At 44.2% G+C, this 15,839-nt stretch overlaps 1 non-coding gene across 1 annotated transcript; it reads right to left on the bottom strand.

Moving 5' to 3' along the window:
- Positions 1 to 6,124: 6,124 nt before the first annotated feature.
- LOC116902574 lies at positions 6,125 to 6,256 on the bottom strand. The gene has a single exon (XR_004388168.1). It is a non-coding gene; the product is annotated as a small nucleolar RNA SNORA17 (small nucleolar RNA).
- Between the last annotated feature and the right edge of the window lie 9,583 nt (positions 6,257 to 15,839).

Below are 15,839 nucleotides of genomic sequence, written 5' to 3'. Positions count from 1 at the left end.
AAATTGTGGCTCCTGTCTCTCTGTAGGTAAGTGACTTGTCCAATTCATTAAGTTCTTGGCTGCCAGCAGAGACCAGATCTTTCATTGCCTTTCTTATGACAAGTCTCCTGTAACTGTGAGTGAATGCTGCTCTCAGAAACTTTCAGGGAGAGAAAACTTTATCCGTTGAGAAAGTGTTTCAGATCAAGGCTGAGTCTCCCTCTGACCCTCCCCTCTACGGGTTCAAACTCTGATAGTTCAAGAGCTCCCAAACAATCAGTTTGGAAATGTCACTGAGAGGAGCTGATGTTTAGGCCCCAAACTTTCCAAAGGTTTTTGAAAGTACTTCCAAGACCCCAGGGAATGGTCGGTAAGCACACAAAGGGGTATGCAGTACTTGTAGTTGTTGCAGTATCCACAGGCATCAGGGAGATGCAGGGTAACATCACAGTGAACATCACTGCATACCCATTGGGATGACCACGTCCAATAGTATGAGCAGGACCACAAGTGTTGGGGGGGAAATGGGGACCTTACTGGAGGGAAGGTGAGCGGCTACCATCACTTTCAAAAACTCTTCATTAGTCTTTTAGCCAGTTGAATGTTACGTGTCTTTTACCACTGTACAATGATATCCTGAGATGTTTATTTGGGAAAAATGAAGTGTTATGTCTGAGAAGATGATGCACAGTGACTCATGGCAGACTTATTTACAGTAGTTCTAAGCAGGACATAGTCTTATTGTCCAACAGAGGAAAATGGGTAACGAGTTATGGCATAGTAATCCTGTCTCATCCATTGTTTTCTTTTTCAGTCACCTGCTTGAACTAGAGCTGGAAAAGTACCAGCTATAGTTGACACTATATCAACTAGACAATTCTGGAAGCATATAGCTTGTAACTTCTAAAGTGTCCATCACTCCAAGAAGTAGGATAGAATTTTATCAGCCCATTGGGGAGTGTGAATTACTCTTCGGTCCAGCATACCGTATGTAGCCAGGGTAGACCATGTCTGCTCTGAACTTCATGTTGAATATTAACAGCATCATAGTCATGAGAGTCACTGTGCGGCTTCACAGCACTTATGTTCAGGCAACTCGCATTTTGCCTCAGCACTCTGAGCGAGTACAGAGAAGCAGTAACCCTGATTGGCTGCTGTGGGCATTTTTGAGGTGCCTAGTTGGTGCCCCAACATGGTTACAAGTGTGTTGTTGACATAGCCCGAGAAGTTTGATGTTTAAAGGACATGAAAGACGTGAAACAGTGCTGAACAAGTCACCCACAGCTGAGTGGGTATAGACACAGCTTTGACTATCAGGAAGGTCACCAGGACAGAAGATGTCCACAGAGGACAGGAGAGCAGGAGGAGTCTGGGCTCTAGGGTGGCCAGAGAATTAAGGAGTGCCTCTTTCCCAGGCCTTCAAGAGCTTTTAGTAACCTGTGAAGCTTCCCTGATTTGCAGGAGAACCAGAAAGTTGCCCTCAGCTTGGAGAGTGACAGTCCAGAATATTGTGGCTTTATAAATGGCTTCCTTCTGCTATAACCACGAGAAGTATCTCGAAGAACCTCTTTTGCAGTAATGCCCTTTAGCAAAGTGAGTGAAGAAAGTCAAGGCAGTTCTTTTGTAGGAGCAGTCTCAGCTCCATTCAGTTCCCCTAGCCTTTTTCTTTTGCTTCTAGGAATAACTGAATAGCATGCTGGAAAATACAATCCTGAGATACAGAGGAACAGTCGCAGCAGATGCAGTTTTATTCCCACTTTAAGAAGTGCACCCTTCAGGACTTTAGCCCAGGGGATCCTGTGACTTGGAAATGTGAAAGGGTCTCTCATTTACAGCACAAATAGAGCACAGCCCACAAAGACACCATCCATCTGTATAACCTGTTGAGTCTCTTCCACATCAGCTGGTTGGTAGAGGAAATACAGAAAGAAATAAAAGGCACAAATGGAAGAGACAGGGATCCCCTCCCTTTATTTTTTACCCCACTGGGGCTGGTTCCAATTCTTCTGCAAATAATTGGTGCTTGGTTTACGTACTTAGGTCATAGTCCTGGTACACATGGGAGATTCTAGGTATGTTGGTATCACAGCAGAAATGGAGACAGGGTAGGCATTGTTATTAAGAAAAGCATAATGGAAGCTGATCATCACCTCTTGCTCATTTGTTGTGAGTATCCTAGACACTGAAGATGCCATGTATTCTGTGTCAGGATTGACACATACTCTAGATTGGACAGGACATCTAATTCACTGAGTTTCTGGAAGGGTTCCTACTGTGGAGGAGACAGGAATGAGCGATGGTAAGGCAGAAAGCAATGGCTGTTTCTGCCTCACTAGGAAGGGGCTGGAGGTGCAGAAAACAAGTCTTGTTGCTGTTAAAAGGTGTGAGATGTGAAATTTGCTCTCAGGATGGCTCAGGGAAGTCCAATTCTATCAATGCCAGTGACCAGTGCAAGATTGTTGAGGGCACAATCTCTTTGGGTTATACAAAGGCTTTCCACTCTAGTGTTCATTCCTTCTTAAATGTTGTATCCCAGGGACTGACTCACTGTTATTCTGACCATGACAGTTATTGTTATTAACACCTCAATCACTCCCAAACCTTTCTCTGCTTGGAAAAAAATGACATGGCATTCTACGCAGAGAACAGTGATGGTTTGACAACTGTAGAGATACTGACTCCAGGGACCAGCATCCTGGGATGGGGGAAATGGCCTTGCCTCACTCTGGAGAGGGCATGAGAGCTACACCGTCCTAATGTTTATGAAATCTGTATTGCGAGGAGGCCATGTCACAATGTAATTGGGAGCCAGGATGGATCTCCTGAACTTTCTTTTATAACTAGGGTACTGGGTGACCCCTAGTTAAAAAAAAAAACACTTTTGCAAAGACCTTATGTCAAGCCGATGCTCTGGGTCCTGGGTCTAGAATCACCCTGAGTAGCTCTCCACTGGAGCAACCTGGAAAAATTCTGGAACTTCTTGGTTGGAGCCTAGATAAGGGGCCTGAGAACCTTTCCATCAAGACCTAGATCTGTGCCACTCCTGGATATGTCCTAAGAAAAATGTTCTCAAGGAATCAGAGCATTTATTTCCATTCCAAGTCATTTATTTGCTCGGGGTTCATAATTTTTTTTTCCTTCCTAACTGCTTGGCACAGAGGAAGATCAACAGAGGTGCCACACTGTCACTAAAGTCCTAAGGCCTTAATTAGATATTAAAGGAGAGATAAAGAAGGAGAGTGTCACCTGGTAGAGAAGCTTCCTGAGGAGTTAAGTGTGGGCAGGGGGAAGAGAGGGTGTTGAGGCCTAGCAGGCAAGAGCTTGGAACGAGGTCTCAAAACTAGCATTAGGTATGCACGGATTGGGGGCATGGGCACCGGTTCCAGGCTACTTTGCCTCAGCACTCATGTCCTCCTCTCTCCCACATTCCCTGGACATTGGCCCGGGAACAGTCTTGCTTTTTGGTTAAATCTCATCTGATTCCATCTGTGGTTTGGGAACAAGATCCACAGAAAAGAAATGTGCTGAAGATGTAATAACAGACCATGACAAGTGCTTTCCTCTCATCACTCAGAAGACAGGAGGTCAAGTGGCTGGTGAAACTCAGTGGTATGCTTCCAGAGGTCTTGACTGGTGGCCAGGCTACAGTGGCTTTCATGTTAGTGCTGGCCTGAGTCAGTAACAGATGGCTTCCTTAGAGAAACAATAGTTTGCAGTGCAGTTCGGCAAGCCTTGCTGCCTTTGCCAAGGGCTTTCTGGAACCGGATGACCTCCTGTTCCCTTGAGGTCTTCAGTTGCTAGCCCTCCCTTCCTTCCCAGTCCCTTGTTCCCCTCTCCTATGCTGTTCAGGTCCCTGGCAACACTCCTGCCATCCAGCAGGATCAACATCTCTGCCCTCAGCTTGTATGAAAGTGAAGTGTTCCAATGGGAAAGAACCTTCTAGCATTTGAGGTGCTCGGTCCCATAGGATGGATATATCTGTAGGATGATAATAGGACTCTCTAACTGTGAAGAAGCCCAGGAAAAGCTCCTGGGCAATTCTTTCCATGTATTCAAATTTTGTTCTGGAATTTCACTGAGCCACCAGTGTCATTAAACAGTTCTGTTTCTCTATTGAAGCCCCAAACCTAGGTCAACTTCAAAACATGGCACTCAGATAATATGAAAGACAATGTGCTCTTCACTAGCTACCACTGAATGCAGCAATGAGCACACCAGATCCCTAAATATTCACCCTTAAAAATAACTCTCCTCCATAGCCAAAGATGCGGAAAAAATTACCAAACAAACAAAACCACAAACCAAACAAAAAATCCCCAACAGTGTCAAGAAGTGGGATGGAGTCTAATCCACCTCATATTTTTTTTTTATTTATTTTATATGAGTACACTGTTGCTGTCTTCAAACACACCTGAAGAGGGCATCGGATCCCATTACAGATGGTTGTGAGCCACCATGTAGCTGCTGGGATTTGAACTCAGGACCTCTGGAAGAGCAGTCAGTGCTCTTAACTGCTGAGCCATCTCTCCAGCCCACACTTCATATTTTGTAACACCAATGCACTCACTGAAACATTATTACATTTGACAATTCAGTTATCAGGGAAATGTACTTTTTGGAAACTAGAAAAGGCCATTCTAATAAACATTTCATGCATTTAAAAAAACTTTTTATTGTTTCTTGTGAATTTCACATCATGTACCTCAATCTCACACATCTTCCCCTCCCCTTGTTCCAACCCTTTACCCTTGCAACCTCCCACTCAATAGAGGAAAAAAAAATCGCATGGAAGCTATAGGGTGTTCCAGTGTGTCCCAGTGTTCCCTTTGGTCCACATTTCTTTGCTTGCAAATTTTCATTGCAATGACTTGTTGGCTAGTTAAGAGGCCTCTGGCTTCTGCTACTCTATAAATACTGGAATCTCATTGGAATTCCTCTTGGATTCTGTTGTTGCCCTGTGTTATGGAGAGCCTATAGTTTTGGATCTGTAGAATGACACCTTCATGCACCCCGATAGTTCATTATTGGGGTAGATATTAGGATGGACCAATTCAAAGTCCTGAATCTGGACCTGAGAGGTATCAGCCTGCCAGCTCTCACATCTTGGGACTGACTCACTCACAACCTCCAAAACCCCAGGCTAGCTCTACCTTGCTGCCCAAGTGAGGTGAAGGTCCACTCTCCCTAAGTTGTAGCCAGTTAAGGACATGGCCAGTTCTCCCACTCTCATGACGTTGGAGGACAGCTCTCTTGCTCTCATCAACCCAGGGCCAGGTCTCCCACCTAACACAGGTGGTGAGGGGGCGAAGAAGGTATCTCATCCATGAGGCCGGCTCACCTGCAACTCCCACAGTGTGCAGGGCACTCTCCTCAATACTGCAGCTTGAAGGCAAAGGTTGGGGTCAACTCTTCTGCTCTCATGCCTCTAGGGCCAGCTCTCCCACACTACGTAAATGAGGGGTGGGATCAGTTCTGCACAGCCCTCAGACATTAACATGTCCCTGGGTGGTAGCCCAAACCATGGTCATGCCTGACCTTTGGTGGTAACAGACCTCTAACTGTTTCAGGGTCATGGACTCAGATGTGCAGCATGGGCCAGGACCCAACCATGGTCTCAGGTGGCATCACCAGCTCTCACAACAGGCCTCACTACCTTGGACTCTCCAGTTTTGCCTCTCTTCATTGTGCCCACATCCTTGTTTCTCTTTTTCTTTCATTTCTCCACCATTTCCTTGCTCCTCTTAATGCTTCTTAGTGGCATCTGGGTGTTTGGGGTGATCTTAGGAGTTGTCTCAGAAGTGCTATGTCCCTCTGGAGCATTAGAGCCCTGGGCAGGGGGATCATCTTGAGCATGGTCTGCACCCCCAGGCCTGTGCAGTGATGGATTGGTAGTCATCTAAGGCTTGGTCCCTGTCAGGGCCCCATGACATGGATCAGGTGTTTGTTCATCTCAGGCTAGCTCCTCCTCAGGCCTGCTCAAGTAACCCTTTGCAAGACTCATCTGTCTGAGGCTCATTCCTAGCCAGGACCTATAGTCCCAGGTGGGGATCTTTTAGTCTTTGGTTTACTTCCCTTGGTGCCTGACTGGGCTAGACTGGTGCCAGACTGGTGGCGATCTTGGTCTCACTTTTTTTTTTCCCCAGAAAGTGTTAGGCTACTAATCATTCAGATATCCGTAGGTCAGAAAACTGAAGGTAAACATAGCCTCTCTCCTCTCTGCCACCTACTGATGCACATGTGACACAGCAGTTACATTCACAACACCTCCAGAGGCACTGCACACTAGATCTGTTGATTTTTTTCAACAGGATGTTTTCTGTTCACTAGAAGTGGATTTCTTGTGGTTTCCTGCATTCTGGGTAACTGAAGTTTTATAACGCTAAGTGGTATACCCAGTCTCTCATGCACACTGTGTCACTCCATCTGGCTCACAAAACTGTCAGAAAGTAAGCTATTTGGCTTTGTAGCCAGATGGTCTCTGTCACATCTGTTCAGCACATCCTGAAGGAAAGTGCAGAAGCCTGGGTGTGGCTGAGTTCTAGAAAGGCTTTGGCATTGGTACTACTGGAGAGAGAGACCATGTGAGCGATGTATAACTTTAATCATTTCAGCAGCAACATTTAAATGAAAGAGTAAGACTTGTGTGGTGGCTCATGCTGGTGACCCCAGTGTTTGGAAAGCTAGAGCCAGTCTGGGCTGTAGAGTCCTGAACAAAGCCAAATCCAAATGGCACAATTGAATTACTTTTAGAAGTACCTTTTTCATTGACTTAATATCTAAAATATTATTATTTCAACAGGTAGCCAACAAAGAAGATATCTGCAGTCTCTTTTCATAATGTTCCAAATCTAGTGTCTGTCTTAATCATTTCAAGCATGCTTGTCTGGACAGAAGACTCTCGAGAATATTTTACAAACTGTGCTAACTAACGTCATCTTTTCTGGCTTGGTAATTCCCTAACTAGCTTTGTTTCTTCCAGATTTGGGGAATTTGCTTGGTTTTTCATGAGAATGGCAAGGAAGACGTAGTATATCAGTGGATGTATCTGTATGTACAGTTTGTATTGATATGTTTGTGTGTGAGTGTTCTCTCTGTGTGTGTTTAACACTGTCATCCTCTTTAGTAAGTAAGTTGATGAGGATGCGATCTCTGTCCACAGGACAGGAGAGGACAAAAGGAACAATCATGATCCATGTGGGGCTCAGTGCCTGTATGGAGGGGTAGGGAAGGTGCCATGGAATCTCAGAGGAGAAGGAATGAGAGTATGAGGTTAGAAGAAGGGCAGGTACCTGTGGTGCAATTAAGAAAGACTGGAGGCCATTCTCAGGATCAAGGTGGTGAGGCCGTGAACATTTGAGGAAACATATGCCTTTGTGTGGAACCTAGAATAGACTCTTAGAAAGGAGGTTCATACACACAGTGATTGTGAGAGAGGGGTCTGGTAACCATTGGCAGAGAAACTGAAACTGAAACTGCTTGCTAGGGCTCTTCTCCCAGGGACTCCTGGGGACTGACAATCCTCATCTACGAGAACAGGAAGGAAGGATCAGAACAAGGTGCAGGTTTGGGGCCAGAGGAGTGGGGAGTGGAGAAAGCCATACTGGGATTTCCTTCTCTTTGTGTAGCAATAGTTTCTGAGGCCAGTTTGGGGCTTAAGACAATGGAAAGAAAGCACAGGTGGTAAAATCTTCAAGATGTAAGTAAGGCTTTCCTAGCAAGGGGGAATGCCTTGGAGAGGTTAGAAGGAGCATTAACTGCTTAGTGACCATGTCTGCACAGGTTTGACTTTCTCTAGACATATGTCCTGTCTTCCACAGTTGTGTTCCTAAAGGTTAGCTTAGGTTTTTGGCTTCAATAGAGGGAGGGTAAAAGGACAGATATTTCTGAGGCTGGGGTTGGCAAGGGATCCTTCGGGGAATGCTAGGCTGAAAGGGACCTTCATAATAAAGTCCTTTTCTTCAGTTATAGGACTTTGATGTAGCTTAAAGGTCACTTTGGCATCTTCTTAATGAATGGAGATTAATTCCTCTCTCTTTACTTAACATCCTGACCCTTGTTATCAAGTACTTTCCTGTGACATTTCTAAGATCAATTGAATTTCTCAACTTTTTTGGAGGTACTAATGAGGGCTTCAAAGGCTTTTCAAGACATGGCTGCACTGCAATATTCTTTTTCCTTACCCTGCATCAAAATTTAAATAGACTCGAGTGTTCACACTGCTTGTGTGCTGTTTGCAGTCCGTGATGGGAGAAGATTCCATCAACTCTGTTGTCCTTTGAAAAATGCTACAGGTCATCCCTAGTGCATGTGAGTCATTTGGAGTGATTCCAGGCCTGTGCTTGCCAACAGGCTCTGTGTCATGGTCAGGGCCTCCTGAGCCCTGCTGGTCTTTTCTGAAAGCATACAATGGGGGAAAGACTGGACTATATCACTGCCCTGACCTCTCTGATCTGTAGAGACAAAGAATAGGGGACAGTCTTCAGGAATGGGTAGAAAAAGGGGACAAAAAGGAGCTTCCCATTTCTCTCTTAAAATGAAGGGACATTCAGTTTGGTTTTCTATGTTAGGTTTTATTTGAGGAAGACAAGCATTCCATGGTGTGCTGGTTAATTATTTTTCAACTTGCCACAATGAGGGTCATTATGGAAGAGGGACTCTCAATCGCAAAAATGCTTCCCTCAGATTTTCTATAGGCAAGACAATGAGGCATTTTATTGATTGATGATTTATTTGACTGAAGGAAATCCCAGTATGGGATCAATCAAATAAATATTTTTATTTTTTGATTGCCCAGCCCACTGTGGGCAGTTCCACGTCTGGGTAGGAGATAATTGTGCATGCAGCCTGTCCAGATGAATGGGGGCATGTGGATGTAGGGGAAAGTTAGGGTTGGGGTGTTACTCAGCTTCTCATCACTGATATAAAAAGCCTGAAACTGTTTTTAAAGATGGCTCTTTGTTTTATGCTTTCATAGTTAACTGGTTCCATTGACTCATCTTTGTACAATGAAGAGGCAGAACATCATGGTGGAGGAATTCTGTTGCAGAAGAAGCTCCTTTCTTCATGGTAGTGAAGTAAAAGCAGTGAGAGAGAAAAGGGAGTCAGGTATAGTCCCTCAAAGGTATAACCTTAATAGTCCACTGCTTCAACTGAGTCTTATCTCTTAAGTTCCCATTATCTCCCAGGAGCCTATCAAATCCACCCATCACTGGATTAATCCATTGAGAGATAGAAGACTGCATGATTCAATCACTTCTAAAAAGCACCATTTCTGGACAGTGCTGTCCTGGAGACCAAGCTTTCAACTGATTTGGGGGACATACATCAAAACATACGAGATCTGGTGTGGCTCTCTTCCTTCCGACCTTTGTTTCTTTCTCCACTCCCATAAGCCCTGAAGAGACCTAATTTGGTGGTGGTAGAGCCATCAAAATTAAGTCTCTGAGTTGCCCCAGAATTGCCATGTGAGAGATGGGTCAGAAGCAGCATCTGAGAAAGCAGCAAATACTCTGTATTAAGCCTTTGCATTATCAGTAATTTTTGTGTTATCAGTTTAGTTTTGAAGCACAGCTTAACAGTTCTTACTGTTTACATCATTGAGAGCAGTTTTACCTTCACCATAGTCACTTTTAGCTTTAGGAGCCTATGAAATTCTATCATTTCTGAATACAGGTCTGTTCTATTCTGACTGCGATTAGTAACAGAACAAGGGTCTGCAGGTAACACTATGGAGCTGACCAAGTGCTAGATCATGTAAAAGGCTTGCAGATGTCTACTGGATGATTAGATCAGTCCTAGCAAAGGTGCTTAAGGGTGTGAAAAGTTGACAGGGATTCTGAGAGGGAATGAATCTAGAAGGTCTGCAGGTTTGGTCCTTACTAGGAAGCATGATCATGATGTTTGGACAAAGAGACCAATAGGTATTCAGGTCTCTGCTAGATCCTTTGAGAACAGCCTCCCTCCCAGAGCTGTGTGGTGGTACTGTCCCATTGCACCAGTAATCTGGGATTGAGAGATCGCATATAGGGGTTTCTTTCTTAGGCTCTTCCTTACACTAAGCATTAATATGATAGTGGTCGGTGTAGAGTGACTGCAGTTCCCAGCATTTGTGGGAAAAGTGTGAGCAGTTAGCTGGTGGGCAGCTGAAAAGAGAGCCAATGGGTAGCTCCTGTTCCCAGAGACTAGCCAGAGCAAGCAAGTACTTTAAAATTGCAGGCAACATCTTGTTTCTTGGGTCTGTTTGATTGGAAAATTCTTTTCCAACCCTTTACCCTAAGATAATGTCTACTCTTCACATTAAGGTGTATTTCTTGGATGCAGCAGAAGGATAGATCCTGTTTTCACATTCATTCTATTTATCCTTTGTGTTTTTTTTGTTGGAGAGTTGAATTCATTGATATTGATAGATATTAATAACCAATTATTAATAATTTTGTTATGTTTGTTGTGTGTGTGTGTGTGTGTGTGTGTGTGTGTGTGTGTGTGTGAGAGAGAGAGAGAGAGAGAGAGAGAGAGAGAGAGAGAGAGAGAAGAGACCTCTTTTAGTTTCGATGGTGTGAGATTATTTATTTACTTTGTTTTGTAGGTGTAGTTAGCAAGCTAGCATCCTTGGCATAGAGTTTTCCTTCTAGTACCTTCTGTAGGACTGAATTTATGAATAGGTATTGTTTAAATTTTACTTTGTCATGGATTACCTTGATTTCTCTATCTATGGAGACTGAAAGTTTTGCGAGGTATAGTAGTATGGGCTGGCATCTGTGGTCTCTTAGAGTCTGTAAGACATCTGTCCAGGCCCCTCTAGATTTTAGAGTCTCCATTGAAAAATTGAGCAGAGTTATAATAGGTCTGCCTTCTTATGTTACTTCGTCTTTCCCCTTTGCAAGTTTTAATATTCTTTCTTTGTTCTGTATGTTTAGTGTTTTGATTATCATGTGGTAGGGGGAATTTCTTTTCTTCTGCAACATTTTTGATGTTCTGTAAGCTCCTTGTACCTTTATAGGTATATCCTTCCTAGGGTTAGGGAAATTTTCTTTCATGATTTTGTTAAATTATTTTTAACAAGAGATTTAAAAGAAGAAAGATTATTCTCTTTCATCTATTTCTATTATTTTTACTGGATGTTTTATGTCAGGAATTTTTTAGATTTAATATTTTCTTTAATGTATCAATGTCTTACATTGTGTCTTCTGTGCCTGGGATTCTCTCTTCCATCTCTTGTATTCTGTTGGTGAAGATTGCATCTTTTCAGTTAACGCTTTTTCTTTTTGAGACAAAGTCTCTCTCTCTGTATCTAAGGCTGATTTTGAGCTCTCAAGATTCCTGCTTTAGGCTTGAGAGTGCTGGGATTCCAAGTGTTTACCATGCCCTACCTCATTAGTCATTTAAGACAATGGAATACCTCCTGGGGCAAGGTTTCTATTGAGCCAATATGCTCCAGTAGTAGGCAGTGGAGTGGGGACAATAGGTACTCACTGGGATGCTTTTCAGTTCTCTTAGTGATTAGGTTCATTGCCCTGTTCTGTTTGTGCCCTTCCTGGCTGTGCAGAGCTGTAGTTTGGGTAAGGCTGCTATCCACCTGTAGTGGGAGAAAGTATGGGGGCAAAAAGCAAGGGGAAGCTAAGGAGGTAAAGCTCACTTTTAGAAGAGCCTGCTCTTGCAGTGACCTAACCAGTCTCTGGAGGAAAGGCCGTCAATATATTGGCTAATCTTTGGCTCAAGTCTCAAGCATCTGTCTCTAGTTCCTACTTCCTACCACTGCTGTGTTGAACAGTTAACATTCCAACATGTGAGTTCTGGTGGACTCTTAAACCACAGAACCACTGCTGCCCTCGTGCTGTGCTCTAGACGTAAACTCGTTGCCTCAGTGGAAGGGTTGAGGTGTGATGGATGAGAAGAGGATTTCTTTTGAATGTATTTTTTGGCATTTATTTTATGTGTGTGTGGAGGGACGAAACTGTTCTTTTACTAGTAAAAGCCGCACCTGGAAACAGTCATCGAAATAGTGACGAGGACAGTAAGCACCCCGCCACAGTTTCCATTTCTCCGAAATGCTTGTTTTCCCTTTAGTTTTATTCAGTTTCCTGGCAGCCTCCCAGAGACATGCCAAGGGGACTCAGTTGGTCAAAGTAAGTGCTGCTCTGCAGGGCTGGTGGCTGAGAGTGGGTACCTGCCCAGCGGTGACCTGTATTACCTCTGGATTACATCTTTGTCTGCCAGGCATGAGCTTCATTCCTTATCACTGAGAAATAAATAGGACTGATCTAAGCATCTTCAAATTGTCTATAAAAATACAGAGAATACCTAAATCTGTGTAGTGATTGGATACTCTGCCACTTTGCGGGACCCTTAGGGCTATCAGTGACTTGTGTTGTTGGCTATGTAAGAGTCCTTACTAACACACATGTTTGCAAGTGATGGCATCCTATGTCTGTCTCTGTCATTCTTGACCCTCAGTTTCCTTTTCCTTCCTGTTGCACCGTCTAGGCCCTGCCTTATAGTCTAAACAGAAGTGGTGACTTCTTATGTGAGATTAAAGCCCCATGTTGGTGGGAAAGGGCTGTTTGCCAAGAAGCAGGATATTTTTAATCTTAGTTTTTATCCAGTTGTGGAAGTTTCCTGATTTTTGGCTTCCTTTGAATTTTATTCTAAGTGTCTTCTGAACTTAAAAAACAAAATGTGATTTTTCTCCTTTATTCTGGTAATGTAGGATCTTCATGGGAAGGCTAGTTCCACCCATACTTACAAGTCACCCAGGCCAGGCCTAGGCACTTAGCTCAGAGAAAATACTGGCTCCCTTCCTAGTGCTGCCTACATAGCCTCAGCCACCAGCCAGCTAAGTACATAGGAGAGCTAAGCCAGATTACAGTCCAAGTTTCAGGACTCATTGGAGGCCCTAAATGAATGGAAGTCATTGTAAGAATGTATAAGATGGTCTGGACAACTTTAGCTGGGAAGGAAGAACCTATCCAGGCCAAGATGTGTGTGTGTGTGTGTGTGTGTGTGTGTGTGTGTGTGTGTGTGTGTGTGTGTGTATGTAGGTGACAGACACATTTTCTCTGCAGCATTTTTGTTGTTGTTCTTGTTGTTGTTGTTCACTCTTGCCTTTGGTTTGCTTCTCAGTTTTAAGATGTCTTTGATTTTACATGGAGAGGCCTTATGCTGTCACTGGGACTGAGCAGGCACCAATTCACTAGCTCCATTACTAAGTGCGTGTCTTTTGGGTAGTTCAGCTTTGCCTTTTGCACCTCTATAATAATGTCCTCAGATGGATTCACTACCTTACACATCTTGAACAGCTAAAAATGTGGAAATGTCAGGAAAGAGCAGTGCCTGGGAAATGTCTCACCTGCTGTGTGTGTTTTCATGCTCTGCACCTGCTGGACCAGATTCTCTCTGCAAGGGCAATGGTTTGGGTATCTGTTCATCTGTCCAAAGAGTGAGCGCTCTCTCTCTCTCTCTTTCTCTCTCTCTCTCTCTCTCTCTCTCTCTCTCTCTCTCTCTCTCTCTCAGATCTATTTTACATGTATATGAGTACCTTGTTGCTGTCTTCAGATACACCAGAAGAGGTCATCAGAACCCATTACAGATGGTGTGAGCTACCATGTGGTTGCTGGGAACTGAATTCACGACCTCTGGAAGAGCAGTCAATGCTGTTAACCACTGAGCCATCACTCCAGCCTGAGGCTTTTCTTAAACATAGTCTTTGCCAGCCTTCTAGATTGTGAAGTCAAGTCAGAAGAGCTCTGGGGGTGGGGGATGGGAGTGAAACAAACGAAAAAAACCTGTGTATTTTTGTCCTTGATAGAGTCTCTGATGCTTTCTGTCTCCAAAAATCTCCCGTTTCAAAGCAGTACATTTTGGAGTGACATAGTTGGAATTCATTCACCTGTCCACTTGAAAGTTTGGGAAGTCCCATACATCAGGAATCTGTGGGTAGCTGGGAAGAGAGATTCATAAGAGAATTTGTGTGAGAGATCTTTAAAGGGAGCACTGAAAAGAGATCGGAACAGGCAGAAAAGAGCAGTGTACAGTATGTTGTCTCTGCCTTACTATCTCACGCACCCAGTCTGCCCACGGAATCAACTCATCCTCTGAACCCTCATGGCCCTCCCATGTTAGGCAGTAAAGGTGATGACAGCTTGCAGCATGTCTGTGTCCATTTCTGCTACTATGGAAGAAGTCCTGAGCTGGAGTAGATTGTAAAGCAGAGATTTATTACCTTATGGTTTCAGAGGCTGAGAAGTCTAAGAACACTTTCCTGACGTCTGCCAGAGGCTTTTGTGCTCTGTCATCTCATTGCAGAAAATGGGAGGGCTTGGGAGGGATGCCTTGAACAAGTGTCCCCCAATACCCACATTGAAGGCTTAGGCCCAGCACAGGCCATAGAGGCAGGCTTGAGACTCATAGTGTCACCCTGTTTGAGCTTAAACTGTCTGCTTCTTGGTCAGTATCATGTAACAGCTGCCCAAGTCCTCAACATCATGTTGCTGCCTACCACCATACCAGCCCCAGGGTCATGATGGATTATAGCACCTCATACTGAGCTGAAATAAATCCTTCTTCCTTTAAGTTGTCTTTGCAAATATTTTGACATCACAGCGTGGGGTGTAACCAATGTTCTTCCAACGTGATAATGCTGCACTGGGGATTACCGGGCAGGGAAGCCATAGCCCATCCCTAAGAGCAGTTATTTCAGAGTGTGCCATGCAGCTTGGGAGGGTTAACTCAGCACACACCCTAGTGGAGGCTCCAGTGCAATACTTCAGTCCTTTGGAATGAAGACATGATGTCACTCGACCATGTTGTTGTTATTGCAGCAATGTTTTACTACTGATATAAGTGCTATTCAACCCCACTATCAGAAAAACACATGACTCTTCAAAGCAAACCTACAAAATAAATGTCTGTTGTAGTCATCCTTACTTCAGTGCCCCTTCTCCAAACACTTGCTAAACTGTAGAACCTCACTGCTTAGGAAATGTCAGAGACAGATCATGGGCTTTGCAGAACTGAGACTTTGGGCCAGAGATGTTCATTCCAGGACCTGGGAGACCCTGTATGTTTACATGTATTAAGGCTGGCATGTTTCATCTTCCTCAATGTCTCTATTGCCTTAGCAAAAAGGTTCTGGTCTGGGAATGGTGCAGAGATGAGAAGAATAAACATTTTACATCCCTAACTCCTGCCCACTCTAAAACCATCTATAACCCCACAGCCAGAGACCAGGGGAATGTTTTCTCAATCCCCCTTAGGAAGAAAAGGAAAACAGACAGAAGAGACAAAAAGCCTTCCTTCCACCCAAACACAGCCTCCCAGGGGTTTCCTTGGGCTCAGGGCAGGATGTGAGCCTCACAGGAAGACATGCAGTGTGTGCCGCTGTCACCTGAGCCCTGATTACCCTTAGTTCCTTCTCACCCCCAGAGCTGCCGGCCCTTCCAATCCTGTCTCCAGTGTCCCTCCCTCCTCCCTAATGAATGCTTCCCACTCAGAAAGGATTTCCTGGCCCAAAACACATTACCCCGACCTTTGTTTTCACACACATACCATTTTCTTAAGAGGACTCTGTCTCCTTTCCTTAGAAATATTTAAGACTGTATTTTAGGAAATCTTATATTAAACACAACCACATATGGAGGCTGTTTGGTCCCTGCTATTGGTTTCTAAGGAACAGGGTTGAATGTCTTTGTAGAAATGCTATTTGCTACCTGGCCAGGGTCTGCATGGATATGACTGTCAGAACACACAGGGATGGGGGTCATGGTGAGTAACTATCAGCTCAACAAGCAGAGGCAGGCTTCATCCTAGAGAGAGCACCTGAGGTGAGGCAGGTTCTTGAGAAGCTAGGAGTTTAAGGAGGTTGA

This window comes from Rattus rattus, chromosome 5 (assembly GCF_011064425.1).
Source record: "Rattus rattus isolate New Zealand chromosome 5, Rrattus_CSIRO_v1, whole genome shotgun sequence".
NCBI lineage: Eukaryota > Metazoa > Chordata > Mammalia > Rodentia > Muridae > Rattus > Rattus rattus.
Note: the sequence above shows the minus strand (reverse complement) of the source record. Positions and strands in the feature narration are given on the sequence as shown.